This window comes from Mauremys reevesii, linkage group 1 (assembly GCF_016161935.1).
Source record: "Mauremys reevesii isolate NIE-2019 linkage group 1, ASM1616193v1, whole genome shotgun sequence".
Lineage (NCBI taxonomy): Eukaryota > Metazoa > Chordata > Testudines > Geoemydidae > Mauremys > Mauremys reevesii.
The window spans coordinates 281779015-281799914 of record NC_052623.1 but is presented as its reverse complement, the minus strand read 5'-3'; the positions used below and the strand labels follow the sequence as shown (position 1 = coordinate 281799914).

The 20900-nt window shown below is 43.3% G+C and overlaps 1 long non-coding RNA gene across 2 annotated transcripts in view; it reads right to left on the bottom strand.

Annotated features, from left to right (window-relative positions):
- The window catches only part of LOC120376765, a 79100-nt gene extending 68584 nt beyond the window's left edge, over positions 1 to 10516 (bottom strand). Inside the window, exons 1-2 of one of the 2 annotated variants that reach the window (XR_005587470.1) lie at positions 4657 to 4733; positions 3891 to 3963 (exon numbers count right to left, since the gene is read on the bottom strand). This is a non-coding gene — a long non-coding RNA (uncharacterized LOC120376765). Of the gene's footprint in view, positions 1 to 3890; positions 3964 to 4656; positions 4734 to 10410 lie in introns of those variants that run through there. The other variant, XR_005587471.1, reaches the window with a different exon arrangement.
- Positions 10517 to 20900: the final 10384 nt, after the last annotated feature.

Sequence of the window (20900 nt, the reverse complement as noted above, 5' to 3'; positions counted from 1 at the left end):
TTTGCAACCTTTCTCGGAGAAGCTCTCCCTCCTCCATTGTTTGCAGCAAAATTGATATTTGGCAGGGAGAATGCCCGCAGGCTACAGAAATGTTTTTTTTCTTTGTCGCATGAAATTCAGTTCAGGGTTAGCTGAGATATAAACTTAGAAGTTACTATTTTCCTTGTCTCACTTGTACTGCTCACATTTTTTTTTTGCCAGAATGAACAACTGAACATTAGATCAAGTTGCAAATTCTGCCACCTTATAGGTATGAATTATGATAGTGCAGTCTTTGATTACATGATCACAGACTTTTTCCCACAAGCTACCTGCCTCTTTCAAATGTACAGGATACCTACACAAGACCACCAAATTAAAGCTGCACAGGCAACTTGTAAGTCTGGCATGTCCTAACTTTTGAGTCCTTGACTTTGCAGCATTAGTGTTCTTTGAAAGCAAGGTTTCTGTATGTAATTTAATATTTATATTGCAGTAGTGCGCACGCAGGGCCGTATTAGAACAAATTAGGACCCTAGACATATTATGATATGTGCACACCACAGCTATTCCTCTGTGGCCTGTCCCGCCAGCCTCAAGTGGCCTAGCAGGGGCTCTTCCCTCCCGCAGTGGAAAGAGACTTGCCTCCCCAGAAAGGCAAAAGTGGCAGCAGCTCTGCCCCCTACTCACACCATTACTCACCCCAGCTGCTGCTAGGTATCTGCTTGAAGGGGTGGGCTGGGCCCACTGCAATCTTTTCTTTCTGCTGCCCACAGAATCCTCTCTTGGGATGGTGTTGGCAGGGCCGCACAAAGTAGTATGTGTCTTTGCTGTTAATAACCCTTGAGATGAACAGGGCAGCTCACTCCCTTAGAGCTATTATTCCAGACTGCCTGCAGACTCAAGTACTCATGATAGTGGTTACAGGGAGGTCTCATTTTCAAGCTCTTCTTCACCACCATGTGGGCTAGGAATGTACTTTATTTTCAATATGAAAGATGAGTTTCTGAAGTAATGATCTCTCTTCAGGAGCTAGGCCCTTGACACAGGCCTATCGATGCCTTAATCCAGCCTTGACAAGATAACAAGGCCATGATCTCGATTAGGGTATTTAGCAGGTGCAAACCCATATAAAGACAGCATCTCCCTTGGAGGAGTTTACACTCAGGTACTCCTCATTAGCTACCCCATTTTAGCTTGCAGAGCTCCCCAGTGCTGGTGCAATGAGGTGGAATACTGTCTTTAAGTATTTTACTTACATCCTTTGGATAAGATTATATCTGTGATGAGATTTCTCATTTAGCCTGAGCCACACTCATTTCTTAGCCAGCCCTCACCATGTACCTAGTTCTTTACTGCAAAGATAGAGGAGCCTATACAAGTCTGGGGTGGCATGTAGCCATAGTAGCTCCAAAGTCACACTTCCTCCACTGTGCCCTTCTTGGAGGGAATTAATTCAATTCAGCTCTGAAAAGGGTACTGCTTACTTTCCCCACAGTGGCCAGCCAGCTCCTCCATGGCTCTCCCCATCCACTTTTTTTGTAGGAGGAGTGGCAGTGCATGAGCTGTGGAAAGGAGTGGGTGGGGGAAGCACTCATGACCCCTGTAGCCATAAGGATGGAATGGAGATCTGTGCTTCTTCCTGTGTCCCTGTGCACCCATGTTAGAGCTAACAATAATCTAGCTTTTTAAAGAGCTCTCCTGGCAGAGCTGGAATAGAACATTTACTTTAAAAACCTAAATTAGCTGAAAAGAGTCACCAAACAAAGAAAGGGCCATTTCCAGTCTATAGCACACCCATGCACATCTGGAATTGCTTTACCCTGACTACAGTGGAGTTACTTGAGCTTTACCCCAGCACAACTAAGTTCAGGCTTGGGCCCAAACTGCAAAGGACACTATGTTGCCTTTTTTACTCAGGTTTAGTTCAAGTGTGTATATATAAACACTAGCAGGTAAGAATAAATGTCTGGGCTTTATATGGCTGAGTGGGGACATTCCAGACATTCTTGTAGATAGATGCTGGTGCAGTAGATTCAGCCCTGCAAGAATTCAGAACAATTCTGCAGCCAGCCTTTGGCCATTGCTCTCAGAAGGAGAGATTCCTATCATCTTATCAGCTGCAGCATATGACTACAGAACTGACTAAGCATGGGTAGTACAGTTTCCATAGCTGTGACACAGAAACAAATGGCAGATAATCTGCTAGAATACAGAAGGTCAGAGATCTTGCTGGCAACTCAGAATACATGGAGGACAAACACTTCTCTCAGTTACATAGCCATAAGCCCAGAAAAATTCCTTTAACCGCAATGGAATTTCTCTGGATTTACACCAGAGCAGAATTTGGCCTCCTGTGTTTTGCTATATCATTGAATGACCATCTTAACCTGTTGGAAAGCTAATGATGGAAAATGTGCCTCATAAAAAATATATATATATATATTGCAGCTGTGTAAATATATATAAAAAAATCTGTAAGCAAACATGTGAGTGCTTCAATAAGTTCTCTGGATTCCACCTAGCTTTACTTTTATTTTCCACACACATAAAATTTTATAGCATTGGAAGAGAAGAAGGTCTCAGGAAAGCTATTTCTGACAAATCTGTTCACAAAATCAAGATGAACAGTATCCCCTTGACTGAGTGCATGTTACAGGACGTGTTGAATATGAAACATTTTATAAGCTTTACTTGCTGCTTGCACTGTTGGTGCCAAATTGTCGCTGACTGTGAAATTCAAGAGTCAGTCTGAAAAAGAACCTTGGGACAGAAACGCCAGAGGGGAGAAAATATGCTCACTAACATAGGGGTAAATCAAGAGACATGCCAACGAAGGCAATAGTTACACTAGTGTCAAACTGTGTGGGAAGAGAATCAGGGCTCAGGAGAGCCGGCTTGCTTTCTCTTGGGACTTGAGTGTGACTTGAACAGCATGCCTGCCCAAAGGACGAATGCTGAGTAAGAACATGATTGGCCTAGCTTATGTGTGGTAAATAGGTGCTGGATGCCTGCTTATCCTTCCCCCAGAGCAGGTCAATGAGGAGTGGTCAGGGTGGAGCAGTGAATAGGCATCCCCCAAGACATCAGCAAGAGCACCTGAACTTGGGCTGCAGTGGTCATCATTTGTTGAGTTTATAGGTCAATGGCAAATTATTATCTACCTGGATCAAGGGGGGAGCTAGGAAGACATTGCTCAGGCCCAATACCTCCTGTGGCCATGCTGCATATACACCACCCTTGCTCAGGACTGTGCCTAAAAGTCATAGATCTACCTTTCAATTTTTATGAGTGGTGTTTAGTCAGCAAAGTAGCCTTGACCTACAACCCAACCAACTGCTCTGTCCACCTATTTCAAGGAGGGAAACAAGGGAGGGGCAGGGTTTGACATGCCTGATATTTTTAAGAGCTAATAAATTGATTAATCTGTGCAACTGAGGAGTGGTGTTTTTGTCAAAGCTGTTGAGGCCTATTTACAGCATGCAGTCAGAAAATAAAGTTGTTCAAAATAAGCTATTCTCAGTGACAAAGAAAATATTGGATGTGTGCAAAATGAAAGCATTACATAATGGATGCATTTCCTGAGGATCTGAGCCTTAGAAAAAGCCAGACAAAATATGTTTAGTGGCATTCCAGCACTCTGTGTTGGAGAGCCATGTATAACAGAGCTCATTATGGGTTATTCCTCTCTGCAACAGGGAGTACCAAAAATAAATAGACAATCCTCCGAAAAAGACTAGAGAAACAGATGCTGGAACCAGGAGTACTGTGGGTGCAGCAGCTTGAAGTGGTTTCTATCATGTACAGGATTTACAGTTGAGTTCAATGGCTTTCAGCCCCCCCCCCATTATAAAAATTGTTCCAGTCCCCCCTGTAAAGAAATATTTACCCATGAGAAAGACTCTCAGTACCTGGTTTTATTTGACAGGGATCACGTATGCAAAGACTCCAGGCAAATTTATCTTCTTCAATCCATCATATGGGCTGAAGAGAAGAATTTTGCTTTAATGTAATGTCTCCAAATCCTCAACCCCCATTCCCCTCCTTAAGAGTGTTATACATCTTCAGCTGTTCTACCCTCCAGTAGCATGAAAAGTCCACAGAGAGGCCTTTGCAGAACTACTGTAGGGCAGAGAGGATAGTAAACAGAAGGGCTGAACCCATATGGTTTAATTTCCTTATTTTCCCCTACAGGGCAATCACTCTGAACCTTAGAGCACATACAGCATATATTTCAGCAATGAGCTACTGCATTGGGCAATAAAATGAGTTTTTTTAAAATGTCTCATTCCACTGAAATCCCAGGTACAGTTCCTAGAGCCCTGCTTAGCCACTTGTCAAACTGTACAGGCTATATCATGGTGGCTACAGCGTGTGTGTGTGAAATGTGTAGCATCTGAGCAACAGTGGCTAAAATGCCTTCAGAGAGGCTAGGGGGAGTGTGCTCAGATGCAGCACTTTCTAGACTTTGAAGAGGTACAGTTGGCACCTTCTGTAATACTGGTCAGAAGTTAGGCATGGACTGCCCAACCTGGCCACTAATAGTTGAAGCAGCAGTCAGGCCCAGTGGGTACAGCAAGACTTAGTAGCCAGGAATCAGAGTACAGAGCTGGAGGCCAGGTGCCAGAACTGAAGTCAGAAGTAAGGAAATGGAGCAGAGGGTCAAGACCAGGTTACCTGACATAAGGGAAGGCTGGGGCCAAGGCAGGATCATGCCTGGGAACAAGCAGACACAGAAGCTACCACAGCTGTGGGCAAATACTTCACTCAGCTACTGAACTGCTGCTGCTGGGCTTAAGAACCAGTCTTCTGATTCTTCCAACCAATCAGGTGGTGTAGCCTGTCAGACAGCCTACTACAGATCAGCTGTGCTTATTAGGTTACCCACAGACTGGCTCTGCTGAAAGCCCTGATTCCAGACACCAGTCACCCTTACTTGCAGTGAATGCTGCCTTTGCTCATTGTAGCTGCCTTCTTTGCAGGCGCATTGCACCATTCCTTGTCATAATGCCCCTTTCCTGGCATATGGTGGTGATAATTTGGCTTTAAACACAGTCTATACAGGTTATGTCATGTCACTGTCTAACAGCCTCCAAAGCAGAAATTAAAGATAGAAAAGACCTCTTGGATCAACTTGTTTATCCCCTGGATTATACAGCATTGCTACCTACAGTGCATTAAGTGCTTTGTCTAGTCCAATGTCAGATACTGTAACTATTTAAACAGGACTACCACGTGTTCTCTGGTTCTACTGGATATGTGTTTTGCAGGCAATTGTTCATTGAGACCTTGATCCTGCTCACATTAAAGAAATTATGGAAAAATCTCTCATTGTCTTCAGTGGGACCTGGATCATGCTCTAAATTTGTAAAAGTGGGCAATAGCCCATAATTCTAAGTATATGCTCCAGTGGAAAAAAATTACATATCAGGGCCAAATTCTCCTCATTTATGCCAGTGGAACCCCATTCTAGCTGAGAGAAATGTTGGCCCTAGTTCTTTAAGGCAGAAAGGGGAATAGCTATCATGGCTATCGGTGATTACTACAAGCTTGTTGGTTCCCCCACTCCCCATTGCCTGGCATTGTAAATGTTTGCATAGCGGTTGCCTTGACCTAGGAATTTTGTTAATTTTTTTAGAGTCACTGGAACAATCCCTTAATTATAAGTTACTTAGTTCCTTATGAAAATTTCTGAATTATTTCCTCATTCCAAAGCTAACCTTAGAGGATCCATAACTTACTACAAGCAGGTATATTTGATAATGGTTGCATATTTTCCCTTAGAGTAAACATATTGTATTTTAACACAAAGACATTGAGGTTAATTGCAGTATATTTTACATTAGAGATCAGAGGCTAAATTCTACTTCGTTACACAGCGTAAATCCAGAGTAGCTCCACTGGGCCAGATTCACCCATGCTAGCATAGGGTGTGATCCAACTCCCATCAGAAAAAAAAACAACAAAAAACCAAACCCCATCACAAACAGACCAGCTGTTTTCTATAGAGAAATTTTCAGACACAAACAGGCAGCTCAGTCCTGCACATCTTATTCATTCTTTCCTTACTCAGGCATATCTCCTATTGGAGTCAACAAGTGGCATGCCTGAGAAAGGCATGAGTACTGGAGCATTGGACTGGGCTCAGAGCACCAGCTGTTCAAAACAGAATGCATAATCGATAGTCCTATCCCCATGGGCCCTATCACTTTCTCTTGTGTATTGCACTGCACTTATTACAAAGTGCTACGGTACTTTTTGGAAATATAGGCATGGTGGCTCTCATGTCCCATACAAACAGGCAATTATAGTCAAGCTCCCTATATTTTCATTCAGACAGCCATAATACTTAAACACTTGGCAATATTTGGATGAAAGCAGCTATTCCAGGACCTAATCATTTTTTCCACAGCTGTCACTATGACCATTGAAATGCCAACTGTTCATTGTGCTTAACTTTAAACATGAGTAGTCCCAATAAAGCCAACAGGAGTTGTCATATGCTTAGGGGCTGGCAAAGGAACCCAGGACTTCCCTGTACACTAGGTTCCAGCCTAAGGATCTTACAATTAGCAGCTAAGTTCTATATGGTTTCACCTTTGCTATTGTTTTCCCTAGGCTTCTTACTACTCCTTTCTCTCAACCCTAGGAGTAAGTACTGATCCCTTCTCGGTCATACTGTACTGTACACTGCTCCCTGGCTTTACATTAGCCCTTTCCTGCCCAGCTGGGCTTCATGTTCAATTAGGGTTGTACAGCCAGCCTGCACCTCAATCAGGTGCAGCCCATCCTGTCTAGTGGCCCCTTCTGATCCAATTTAACCCATTCAGGGACAGTGCTGGGGAGAACACCCCATCACACTAGAAAAAGTACAGTTGAACCCTGTTATGTCGCTGGCCTAGGGGTTTGCCAAAAAGCGTCGAGATAACCGATGATCGAGATAAACAAAAACCAATATGGCGGCAATACATTAACATGTGCTTGAAATTTCTTTATGTACATGATGTGCGTTAATAAATGAGAATGTACATGCACATGTTTTTGGAGGTTTTTTTACACAACAGCGTTGCCGCGATTTGTTTGATGAAGCGATCGGCATGCTATAAAAATGTACATATATGTTTGCTAACAACAAAAGGCATATGTGCACCAACTAACAGCAGAGATTTACCAGTATATTAAGAATAAAAGTTTACATGTCTGTATCATGGCTTTGGAGACCTTCTCGTAGGTCTTTGCAGGCGAAGCGGGGACCGGGTAAGCGGGGCCGGGCGGGCGGGTATGTGGGGAACCGCGGGGCTTGGGAGCCGGGGAGCGGGCAGCTGGGGACACGGTGGGTCGGGGATGCGGGGAGCCGGGCGGCTGGGGACGCGGGGAGCGGGCGGCTGGGGAACCGCACGACTGGGGAGCCGGGGAGCGGGCGGCCGGGGACGCGGGGAGCGGGCAGCTGGGGACATGGTGGGTCGGGGACGTGGGGCGCCGGGTGGCTGGGGACGCGGGGAGCGGGCGGCTGGGGAACCGCGCGGCTGGGGACACGGTGGGTCGGGGACGCGGGGAGCCGGGCGGCTGGGGACGCGGGGAGCGGGCGGCTGGGGAACCGCGCGGCTGGAGAGCCGGGGAGCGGGCGGCTGGGGACACGGTGGGTCGGGGACGCGGGGAGCCGGGCTCGAGATATTAGGGTTCAGTGAGATTAAATAATCGACATAACGGATGAGAAACCCATAAGACAAAGAGGGAGTTTGGCGGTTCCACTTCTAAAACGTCGACTTAATAGGATTGGCAAGTTAACCGAGGTCGAGATAAATGGGTTCGACTGTAATATATTTACACCATGAAAAAACCCATTAAGCATCATACTATGTCCTTATCCATATTACTCTGTCTCTATAAAAACTTTGTTACATCTAATAACTGAAGTTCAATATATTGTACTATTTATAGTTTAAAAACTGTCGGTATCTTCCCACAGGATTAAAAATCTGACACAGCTGTTAATGGAATAAAATCTAATAGAAGGAATCATAGAAGCTTCTATTAAATTTGACTCCATGTAACAGGTATTTTAGTTTATTTAACTCCATGGAAGATTGTAATATGATCCAAAGTGAATTTTTTTCCTGTAGTTGTTTGGTTTTCCCAATAAATGTTAATTTGACTTAGTGCTGTACTGTGCTGTCATTTGTATAAATTATCTTCAGATTGCATAACTTTAAAACATGCCATTGCTCTTTACCTGACTCTGAGTTTGGCCTTTTCAAAACACAATACCATGTTGATTTCAGCTGGAGGAGGAGGAAGAGACATTTCATTCTTCCTCCTTGAAACATACCAGGCCAAATTTTATGCTGCAATACTCCCTGTGTTAATCCAGGTAAAACTAATGGGACTATATGGGATGCAACACACCACAAAATTTGACCTGCAATTGTAGATAGCTTGAGGCAATTCAAATCTGAAGGGAAAAATCTGAGAAAATATTGTTTGCTTGTAATAGTTAATGCAGACAAGCTAAATAGCATTTCATTTAAAGCATTTATCTGGTAATCCTAAATAAAAAGTTATAAAAAGCAACAGAAATAATAACTCTTTCCTCCTTTTTACTTTGTATGAGTCCACAGTTTTGCACTATAGTCTATAAACTAGATTCAGGGTCCCTTATGATTCTGGGTGATTGATTTAAGATGGCAATTTGTGTGAAGGCCAGTTTAATAGAGTTTGCATTTTACTGGGTCTTAGTGTGACCATTAAATGTTGGGAAAAATTATTCAGGAATATTTTCACAAATTCTGAATCATTTTTCAATTCATCTACGTTTACACCCCTTTTGTTTGCTCTTTTCTGGAGACTAAGGTATTGTTTGCATGAATGACAGGGGTGGTTAGTCTTCATGCAATTACTCATATTCCCATATAGCTTTACCCTACAGGTGGCAAATATGGGTACGTATTATCAAAGGCAAATATGGGCATTTGTAATTCACCATTTGCTCCAAAACTTCTTGCCCTTGTTTATAGAGTTTCATTCATCCAATCAGGCAGCAGAAATAGTACTATAGTATTTAGATAACCAATGACATACTAAGAATAATGAATACTTAAAGATATCATTGAATAATTCATGAGAAACCTGTAGCCTGAAATATGTGCACACAAGACGTTGGTTGAACCATTGCGAATTATGCCTAAGACAATCAAGGCACAACTGGACTTTGACGTTAAAATATTCTGGGTCTGGATGGTTTTTGTTTGGTGCTTCCCTGTAACCTATGTGTACAGGTCACTTTGTAGTGAGAGGAGGTTAGGATCTAAAAATGTGATTCATGTGTGGGTCTTCTGGAAATCACAATATGGTGCCTACCTCAATACTGAACTATTCTTCTAGGAATTGCCATGATTTGCAATTGAAGGAATTTATGAGAATATCATCAAAAACATGGCGGGAGGGGGCAAAAGAAGTCATCAGTGTCAGAACACTTGTCCTAGGCTCCCCCAGGGTTTTTTAAATCCATATTTCCCTGAACATTTCTGGACCATTACAAGTAGAAGCACTCACATTTATCGATTGGCACCTGTATTTATAAAACATGTGTCCATCGCTCAAGCATCTGGGTGATTTACATCCACAAAAAGCAGGATAAATAATTCAGAGCATATTAGCCACAATTGGCAGTAAAGAGAGAATCCCCAGACTAATTACTATCCCTGAGCACAAACCCCCTCCTATAGGTACCATGCCTAACAAGTTTCCCAATCAGTCCTTTAAGACAAGAGGCTCTTCCCTTTTCCATCCAAAATCTGCTCAGGAAAAGGTCTAAAGTAAACAGACAAACTTTGCACTGTGCTCTGAAGAGCAACAGTATTTGGCAGTCCAACAAGACTCTAGAGCCAAGAACCCTCCAGGAAAATGTTGCTTTTTCAGCATCTGAAACCTGAATTGATAACAGAAGTGCCTTAAGTGAACTCAATGGCTGGGCGGGTACCTACAACAAGAAAGAGTACCCAAGCCAGTCAGGGCTTCGTACATCACAAAAAACTCCTTTATTATTTTTCCACAAACATAACTTTATATTGCACCTTCCTCCAAAACACACTGGGAACTAAGAGTAAAATGTCCAGGATGTTCATTTATGATGCAATAAAAGTAAATTAGTCATGGAACCATATGCGAAAGTAATACCAATCCAGATGTGTTTATCTAAACACTTTACAACCTGGAAAATAAAAGAATGATTTGGAAAATTTTTATATCTAGGCAATAAACCCTTGAAGTAGTCATTTATGCTATGTATCACTTAAGACATTTGCAAGCTCTTTGGAATATAGTAAACTTGGTGCACTCATTGACATACACAATATGTAGAGTATATGAATGAACCCTGAAGAGTTCACTTCACGTAGGTTGGATGAACCTGACCTTGCAGAGTCAACTCACAGGAGCTGGCACTGGGCAAATTCCTGGAGGTTTGCATTTCCCAGTTGTTGGGGTTCCCTAGCTTAGGCTCCAAGTCCTACTGGTCACTACTGTCCCAGCAGCTGCTGTGCTCATTGACTGCAGTAGGAGGGGGAGTTTCTCCTTTTATAAGAGGTGCAGTCATACCCAATGTGTTCTCATTCTCACCCCCAAGAGCATTATTGGTTGCAGGAACAGTGGCATTACTTGATGGGAGATGGGTTAAGTAGCAATATCAGCTGGGGATGGGTGGGTTTAAGCCATAGGCCTTCTCCCAAGACACTTAAGGAAAGGTTAGAGGCAATCCCTGGCAAGGAGAATGGTGGGACCACTAGGGGAAGTGGGGACAGCACTGTGGCAGGTAGGGGGAAGAGAATGTCAGAGTGGGTAACTGTCTAAGTGTGAGAACAATCATGGAGCATTTACATAATGAAGCTGTATGCACAGTTCTACTTCTAAGCTACAAGGGACCCTTTAAATTTTACCTGCTTTACAGCTCATTTGATGAAATCTCCAGAACACTTGTTTTCTGATACAGCATGTAAGTGCTCACGAAACAGCTACACTTGAAGAAACCCTGAAAAAGTGATTTTCACCTTCAAACATCAACTACTCACTCTACTAAGTTAAGGGCAAATTCTGACCTTCACAGGTGTGTAGTGACCAAAAGTCAGCAACACTGGTGCAGTTCCATGATGCAGGTTGTGGGGAACCTGCTGAGGGAGATCTGCACTGAAATCCAGCTTGCCTCACTGTGTATCTCTGACCCCCTCTGATAGGCCTGGACTTAGAAAGCAATTGACTCCAAAGGGAATATTCAGGTGTTTAAAGCTAGCCAGGTGCTGAACTAAATTGCTGAACCAGGGTCATAGCTTACAAATGGTAAAAGTGGTTTCTCTGAGGAATGGTTAAGTAAGTTCAGAGCCCCACTGAAATCACACACAGTAGTGAGCTGACACAAAATAACCCCAGCTACTGGGAAAGAACACCATCTATTTGATGTTGACATAGCTGGAAACAATGGTTACTATCACATAACCTTTGTTAGCTCTACCACATTATTTCCTGATTACAATGCAAATAAAGAGTATTACCACAGATGAGTTTTGTTTTGCAGCCAAGTTATCATTCCTAGACACATGACTATATAGAAATTCTGAGACCCATAACCTAGTGGTGTGAATAGGATGGCTTTCTTCCCCCCACTTTATAGCGAGGGTTAGCTACTAGATGTGGCAAAATGCTCATACCATGTCCAGTATGACAGCAGGGTGTCATCTGCTGAATTACTATTTGTGATGCCTGTAAATCCTGCAGGAGAAAGGTGTAGATGAGAAGAAAGAGAATCTCTGAAGATCCTCCTGGAGAATTCTTCCCTGCTTGTTCCAGTGTGTTACCTCCTATGGAACAGGTCATGGAACCAGCACACCCCAAACTCAGCAGATCCAGATGGATCCAAGGGGTTTAGCAAAAGCAGTCATTCCTCCATGTAGAGACTGTGACCCTGGTAGCCCTCCATCCCTCTTCACTTACTTTCCAGTGGAACCAAGCTTCTAGGGACAACCTCTGGCTCAAGCAGCCCCATGGACCCTTCTTAAAGGAGAATCCCCATCATGGAGCCAGCTCTGCAGAAATGTTAAGACAGTCTTAGGCGCTAGGCTGATAAATTCAATAGGGCTGAAGAAGGGATGATATGCGTCTCAATGACCCCTGGCCCATCACATGCAGGGACACCTGCGCCTGGTCTCCAGTCTGCACATTCCATGTTATTTCCCTTTGCATGGATCTGGTCAGGCACATACAGCTTTGGTAGAGCTCTTCCTATTTGGACACTAACCAGGCTGTTGAGTTTGGCCCTGAAACTAGTGCCAGCTCCTTCAGTCCCCCCAGTAGCTTAGGCAATCCATTTCCCAGAACTCCAACCATACAGGACTCCTGGGTTTACCTCCTCAGGGGCACATGATAGTGAAGAAAACAGGAACAAAGACAGACTTTTGCTTAGAATTCAAACACATTTACTCATTACTTAGCATGAGAAATACCAGGATCCAGACCAAGTAAAAAACACATCTATATTTCCTGCCTCAGTTTCCACAGCACTTTAGAGAGTTCTTTGGCCTTAGTGCAGAGTTACCTAGGGAGTCCAGGATCCTCACCCATGCACAGGGCTTCTTCTCTGAACCATGAGTCTCTCCCTGACTCGGACTTCTGAAGTCAATGCCCTTCTGCTGTCCTGCCCCAAACTTCCTCTGCTTCTAGTCTCTTCTGCAAATGACTTGTCAGAGACCTTATCTTTTAAACCCTCCCATCCCCTGTGTCAGGTGACCCTGTGTTCAGCCTCACCAGATGAGCTGTTGCATAGTTACCAGCCCACCTCGGCAGCCTAGTCTCTGGACAGTAGCCAACTCTTTATCTAATGGTGTTTCTATTTGAACAGAAGATCATGAAGGTTTAACGACCCTTTATTGTCACCCCTGTGCCACCATCTTTTGGAATTTTGGTCCAACATAGAGATAAAAAGAGAACAGAGAAGGCAACCAAGCCCCACATTCAAAATAGTTTTCGGTCTGACACAGACACCTGCAGAGTCCATAATCTTAAACAGAATTCATAAACTGTATGTCGATTTCTCAAATCATCACAGATCCAGACTCCGCAGGTCGCCATCTGAGATGTCTGGATTAAAGGTGGTGTTGCTGTCATGGAGATGTCCTTCTCCTTTTTGCTGGACATGGTTATTCCCACACATACAGATTCCCTGATTCATTAGATCTTGGGGGTGCAATCTGGCCCTCAGTTCAGACCCTGTATAGCAGTGGTTCTCAAAGTTGGGCCACCGCTTGTTCATGGAAAGCCCCTGGTGGGCCGGGCCGGTATGTTTACCTGGCGTGTCTGCAGATTCGGCCGATCGTGGCTCCCTGGAAGAGCAGCCAGCACGTCCCTTGGCCTGTGCGATGTGGGAGCCGTGATGGGCCGAACCTGCGGACAAGGCAGGTAAACCTGGGATCTCCATCTCTTTAAATCAGGGGTGGCCTACCTGAGCCTGAGAAGGAGCCAGAATTTACCAATGTATGTTGCTAAAGAGCCACAGTAATACATCAGCAGCCCCCCTTCAGCTCCCTGCTCCCCTGCTCCCAGCGCCTCCTACCCACCAGCAGCCTCACTGATCAGCGCACTTCCCCCTCTCTCCCTGCACCTCCCAATCAGCTGTTTTGTGGCTTGCAGAAGGTTCTGGGGGGCAGGGGGCAGGAGCGAGGGCATGGCAGGCTTGGGGAGGGGGCGGGAAGGGGTGGAGTGGGGGCAGGGCCTGTGGCAGAGCCAGGGGTTGAGCAGTGAGCTCCCCCCAGCACATTGGAAAGTTGGCACCTGTAGCTCCAGCCCCGGAGTTGGTGCCTATACAAGGAGCCGCATATTAACTTCTGAAGAGCCGCATGTGGCTCCGGAGCCACAGGTTGGCCACCCCTGCTTTAAATTGTAGCATAAATGTAGATGATTTGCTGAGTCTGGAGACTTCTAAAATAATGATCCAGAGATTTACTATGTTACAAATAGCTGCTACATAAATGGTGACCAATAGACAAATAACTCATATGCCTATAAACACGGTGCATTGTCCTTTCATTTGTGGCTTAGCAAGATGTTATGCATCTGCTGTGATGATCACAGAACCTTCATGGGAAGCTTGCAGAATCAAGCCTTCTGAATTTTTAGCTTTTCATGGGCTTCACTCTTTATGCTGTGGCTTGCAAACTTCTAGCAATAAAAATAGATATGTATTTTCTTCATTAGTACTCTGGGACAAATTCAAGCCTGATGTAAATGTGCACAACTCAGGGAAGCTGTTACACTCATAAGTAAGTGCAACAAAGAATGCAGTCCCCATCTAAAACTGTTAAAAATATCTCAGCTATTTTCTTTAATATCAGACCCACTGCCTTTCAACAACATATTATGAGCAAAGCTGTGTAAATGAAAAGCTTAGCTGTTATCAAAGGTTCATGAAACTTTGGTCCTGAATTTATGATGTTATTTTGAAAACCATGGAAATCTTACCATTTCCCTAGGTTTTGACCTAAAAACAGGCTTCAGCTGAGTTTTGCATGAGCTTTGGGGTTCATTCATTTGTCTAAACCCATATGAATAGACACTGAATTGAAACCATCGAATACTGCTCGAATAAGCAGGGTAAGTCTTACTCTCATTGAAGCCGAACTCAGTGGAAGCAGATCAGGCTGCAATTTATTCACTTATGAGTCTACAAAGATTTATAACTGGAGGGATTAAAGTAACTTTGTGACTAAGTATATGGGCCTGATTCTCAGTTACTGTGCACTCAAAATTCCAGTTGAAATTATGGGCTCTGTGCCGCTGTGCGTTCTCAACACTGCTGGGAGGAGGGGTGGGGGGGACAGGGAACAAGCCTGAAGTGCATATGGAAAATGAAAGAACACCTGCATTTGAAGAATGCAGCTCATCAAGTATGAAAAAACAACCACAACAGTGCAAATACCTTCTGTTGGTTTTGATTTTAGTGAGTTGTTTGCTGGGCTCAAATAAAATGCAAAACTTTTACACAAAGAGTCTCTATTTGCAGTAGGCTGGGTTTCCCCCTGCCTCCCTTCCCAAACTTTATTCTGATGCATCCATCTATGTCACCTTGATTGCTTGGCCCATTGGCCCTCACAGAGAGAGCACCAATCACAACATATCGTTCGTTTTGTTCTAGACATTTTTTCAGTCAGCCACTGGCCAGGCTGTCAGTGGCACCGGATGCCCAACCAGCATAGTGCACCACAGCTTAGAACTCAAGTGATCCGCCAACCTCAGCCTCCCAAGTAGCTGAGATTACAGGTGCACACTACCACACCCAGTTCAATCCATGTGCATCAGTGTAATATCTCATCCAATAAAGAAGGATTGGATGTTAGTAATTTAGTTCTTACCGCAGTATTTCTTTAATCAGATTCTCTGCCATTGGAAATGGAGTCCAATGTTAACTCTCATGAGCCAGTGCAAAAAAGGGTTATGGTTGTTGGCCCGAATCCCTGATGACTTCTTTGTTAGTGAGGAGTGTGGTTCAAAGCTTGTAAACAACCTACATATTTGTAAGATTAGGTAACGAGTTAGAAAAAAAAAGCTCATGAATATTTTATACTCTCTCGCATCATATGTCTGTAGGGTTTCTTTTTGTTCCATTGGAGATTAGTGATATACTGTAGTTACACAGTCAGATGGAACATCACGAATACATATGCACAAATGCATATATTGTTACAAACCAATGCTGTGCAAGCCAGAATACCGTTGTAAGTGAAAGCAACTAATCCAATGCATCATACAGATGACTTAAAATGTGTCTGCTTCTGTATTATGTAAAGTGGAGGGCTGGGACAAAGATTAAGTGACTGTTCAGTTTTCTGGCATAAACACCTGCCGATGATTACTTTTCCTGCTCCAGCCCTTTGGCATCAGGATGTATATCTCATATGAGAGGTGTTTTTATGTGTAGCAGGGTGAAAACTATTTTAGTTTGCCTCTCTACATTGTAGCAGACAAAGCTGCATATGAAACTTCCAGTAGACTTCCTGAGAACTATGGTCTATTTCAATAAAGACATGCTGTGTGTTTTGTCGAGTTCAGAAACAAGTGCAAACTTAAGAGAAGCCCTTAGAACAAACAAAAGTTGCCATTTGAAGCTCTCCACATTTTCAGTGGCTACCATCGTAAAGTCAGCACTAGTTATGACACAGTATCCTCTGGACTAATGCAGTATTTCCCTATCTGCAGAATGGAAAATACTGTGGTATCTCAGATACCATGGAGTATACTGTACTGTACTGTGTAAAATGCATCTGCACTGTTGGTAAAATATGAACTGTTTCAATGGTGACAACTGTATGTAATTTATTGTCAGCTTTCTCCTGTTGTATATTCTATCCATCTGCAGTATCAGTTAGCCATTTGCCTCCATTCACCACTATTGGCACAGAGAAATAATCAAGGTACAGCCTTAGGGATGTGGGCCTATATCCACTTGGAGTGCTATAAGAGTTTATATAAACTGGGGAATTGTCAAGGCTGAATCCCCACTCTGGCACTTCGAGTGCAAAAGGTGGGGGCCCGCAAGTATTTTAAAAATTAATACTGGCCACTTCAGTAAACTCCCAAGGTTACAGCTTTTCTCTGACCTTGGCTTGGTAAATGATGCCACCACCTAAATGCAAAAAAAAAAAACCCCTTGGACCTAGAAAGAAACACGTGGCATTCCTCCTTGTGGGTTACCCTTAAGCCCTTTCACCTCCCCCCCCCACCCCCACCCCCACCCACACCCCCCAGGGAAGAGCTGAGAAGAAAACAAAGGATATTAGCTGTTGCCACCAGCTACTCAAATGGCATAGGCACAAACCTGTTAGGACACAACAATCCAAATCCTGTTCTTAAAAAAAGTAAATTTTATTAAAAACAAAAAGAAAGAAAATACATCTGGAACTTAGGCTTTTGCTAGATTTCAAAGAGCAATTCCAAAAATTAAGCACCCAAAATAGCTTTCTTGGGGCTTCAGCTTAAAGGTTACAAGCAAACAAAAGCATCTGGGGTTAGCACAGAGGAGATCCACAAGCCAAAATAAAGAAATAAACCTGATCATGTTTATCTAAACATTCCCTATCCAAATGATTTCTTCTAGGTATGGAAGATAATTTTTCATACCAGTTCAAACCTTACACAGCATTCCTGCTTATAGCATTGCTGCTCCGTGTCCCTGCAGCCCAGAGAAAACAACAGACAAAGGGAAAGTTTCTTTCCCAATTTTAAAAAGTTCTAGCCTTCCCATTGGCTCTTTTGGTCAGGTGCCCACTTTTTTTTCTTTACCTGGGAGATTTTTTAACCTTTTACAGGTAAAGCAAATAGAAAACAGCTACCCAGAGGGATTTTACAGCTAACTGGCTGGCTGGGTGTCCATAAAAAGGAGCTACCCCCACTTCATTTATCACAGGAATATATCTAGTTTTTTAGCTCAATGTGACTTGTGAATTTAAATAAAAATAACCTCTAGCAATATTTAGGAGTCAGCAGCAAAGAGGAGTTTTTTCATTGGTATTTTCATAGGGGTTATTATTATTTAGAATTGGTATTACCATAGTGCCTAGAACTCTACTCATAGACCAGGGCCCCATTGTGCTAGGTGCTGTACAAATACAGAGCAAAAGATGGTCTCTTCCCCAAAGAGCTTACAATCGAAATATAAGACAAGAGACAACAGAGAGATACAGACAGACGGGGGGGGGGGGTACAAGTAATGAGACAACACTGGTCAGCATGAGAGGCAACAGTCTTAGCACACCAGCACATAATAGTTGTGAAGTTTTTTGCAGACATCATGGCAAAGGAGAGTTTTAAGGGCTGTTCTGAAGGAAGATCATTCATTAGAATGATGGATGTTTACAGGGAGCTCCTCCCAAGCGGGACATGGGGGGCGGGGGTGTAGCATGGTACAAGGGTGCTTGTTTGAAAGTTTAACAAGCAAACAATGGAGGCTGACATCATGGTCTGATCAGAGGCAGGAGTCAATCTCCAGCTACTGAATGAGAGAGGTGCCAGGTCGGATAGGGACAGTGAAGTGAAAGTGAAGCCACACAGTTTATGTTTGATGTGATAGACAAGGGGTTCTAACAGAGGGATGAAAAGAGGGTGGTGGGGGTGGGAGGGTAAACCCTGTCAAAAGCCAGGAAAATGATCTTTGCAGCAGCATTCTGTATGGATATGAGCGTGGCAGGATTACCGTTGTCAAGGCCAAAGAGAAGGATGTTGCAGTATCTGAGATACAAGATGATGAGAGCATGGACAAGAGAGAGTTTTAGATACATGGATGGGTAGGAAAGACCACATCTTAAAGATGTCATGTAGGAAGAATCAGCAAGATTTTGACCTAATCCTGGTTTGTGATATGAAAAAAGGGTTAAATTTTCAGTGACATTTTCAAAAGTAACTAGAGCACTTGGAAGCCTAAGTCTCATTAAAAGTCAATTGGATTTAGGCTCCTAAGTGTCTACAGTTGAAATTGGAACTTAGGTTCCTACATAAATTACATGCTTTTGAAATGTTTTGTGCTGTGCTCCGTTTGTGGAAACAGGGCAGATTTTCACAATGAAGACTTTAAATAGAGGTCCCTTAGAATCCTTTATACTATTAAGATACTGCACACACTCGCACAAAAAAGTCAAGGAAATGTTCATAATACATCTCAGAGAACCAAAAACTTTAGGGAGGAAGGAAGCCTATGTCTCCCCTACAGACTGTGTCTTTGTGATTTACTGCAGAGGTTCAAAATATATTAAAAGGGTTTCTTTCTTGTCTTCTACTTTGTGTGTCAAAGTTCCACAATCTGTCCCATTTCACCAGCTGAAGTTCCGAAAGTTTCCACTACCTTTCCACTTCCATCTATGCATGAAGCTTTCAGTACTTAGGAAACTCCAACTAGTATGGAACACTGCAGTGCATCTTCCCAGGAACACAGGCCACTGCAAGCATATCAAACCAGTTCACTGCGCTCTATTCTGGCTTCCTGTTGAATATTGAATTAAGTTCAAGGTCTTGGTCCTTTCTCAAAGTGCTCCATGGCGGGGGGCCCAGGACACCTGAAAGATGGACTAAAGCTGCAGGAAGAAAACCATGGTCAAAAACTTCAATCCTCTGGCCCAGTGGAACTCTCTACTTTAAGGGTGAAGCTAGTCTGTGGGGGAGACAAAACTTTCTCAGGGACTGCTCCAAAACTGTGGAATTAACTTCCCCAGGAACTAAGGACCTTCACAAACCTCACCACTTTCTGCTCCTAGTACAAGGCACATTTCTTTGGCCTTGCTTTCTGTAACATAAACAGCCACAGGTATATTAAAAAAAAATACCAAAACAAGACTCCAGTGTACACTCTTCTCCCCCAAGGGACAGGATGAGAGAAGAAACAACACATGATAGATGATTAATCACATAGCTTAATGCACTACTGGAAGGCGCTCAGATACTTTGGTGATCAGCATGGTATAAGAACGTAGATAGAATAGAATACAAAACACACATAATAGTTTGTTGTTTGTTGTTCTTTTCTCCGGGCCTGGCCATTTATGTTTTGGTTTCATTTTAGCTGTGATATTATTCGCATCATTGTCCCCACTGGTCCTCATCTCCTCCTTCTCTAGCACTTTACATCAGGTAAGTAGTATATGTTTTGCATTCACTTTTGGAGCACATGTCACAGTTGACAAGTAGGGGCATTACATAGGCCTCTGTTTTTGGAGAACGGCCATGTGAGCTGTTGACACAGTAGACTTCATTCTCCACAGCCTTACACGTTGTGTGCTCATTTATACCTGTGTTAAGTGTAAAATGCTACCATTCCCATTAGGTGGCATTTTACATCCTCTTTTAACAGGTGGAAATGGCTGTACAGTGTGCAAGTCAGTGGTGAATCAGGGCTGCTCACTGTTTGTGTATGATCCGGAATCTAGGTATATGCTCATTCATATTAGCTTTCTATGGACTACATGACAGACTTTAAACAGCAGCTCCAATGCCCTACCACTGAGCCATGCCTATTAAGGATGATAACATTGCCTCTACAACGAGTATCTCCATTTATTGGTGAGCGGAACATATTTTTCTTCATCCTACCATAAAGGGAGACTACCGGGAAGCCTAAAATTAGACCCATCAGCTGTGTTTTTTGTTTGCGAATGTGGAAGTGCTTGTCACACAGTCCCTCCGTTCTGCCTGTCTGCTCAGTTCTCATAAGCAGGCAGGTACTGAACTCCACAGCATAAGAATCGTGCTCTCGGAGTGCTCCAGAGAGCAACAGTCTTGCATATTTCAATACCTTGCCGGCTCATGAGAGCACAGTCGACAGCAGCGTGGCGGGATGGTGTGACCTGCATACAGGCACCCAGAGACATGAACCAATTTAGTGCTCTTGGTTTGTTGATGCAGAGTCACCAGCAGGAAGGCTGGTTTTAACAGTGCTGCTCTTTGTCACTCCAGGATCTTGATAGCTTGTTGGGGCTCTTTACAATTGATAAAAACAGCCTTTACAAAAGCACTCAAGGCTAAATTTGGGGCCTGACAATCTTAACAATGTCACTTAATTTAAACTTGAATGCACAATTTCTTCCAAATATCCATAATTACGAAAGACACTTCAGACGTACAGTTATCTGGTAACTGGGTTCTCCAAGCTCATCTGATAAAGAGCACAACTGCAGTTCACAATGCAGTGTGGATTTAACAGTGCTGCTTCTTTTCATACCCATGACACGATATAAATAAACTGCAAAAGATTCTACAAAACCAAATCTAACAAGGTACTCATCTTACAGTTTTAGTGCAACATTTTAAGGCCAGTGTAACTTTAACTTTTTGCCAAACTGCTTCACAATGGTGCCTCTTGCTAACAAAACCACCAATCGTAAGCACATTCGTCTTTT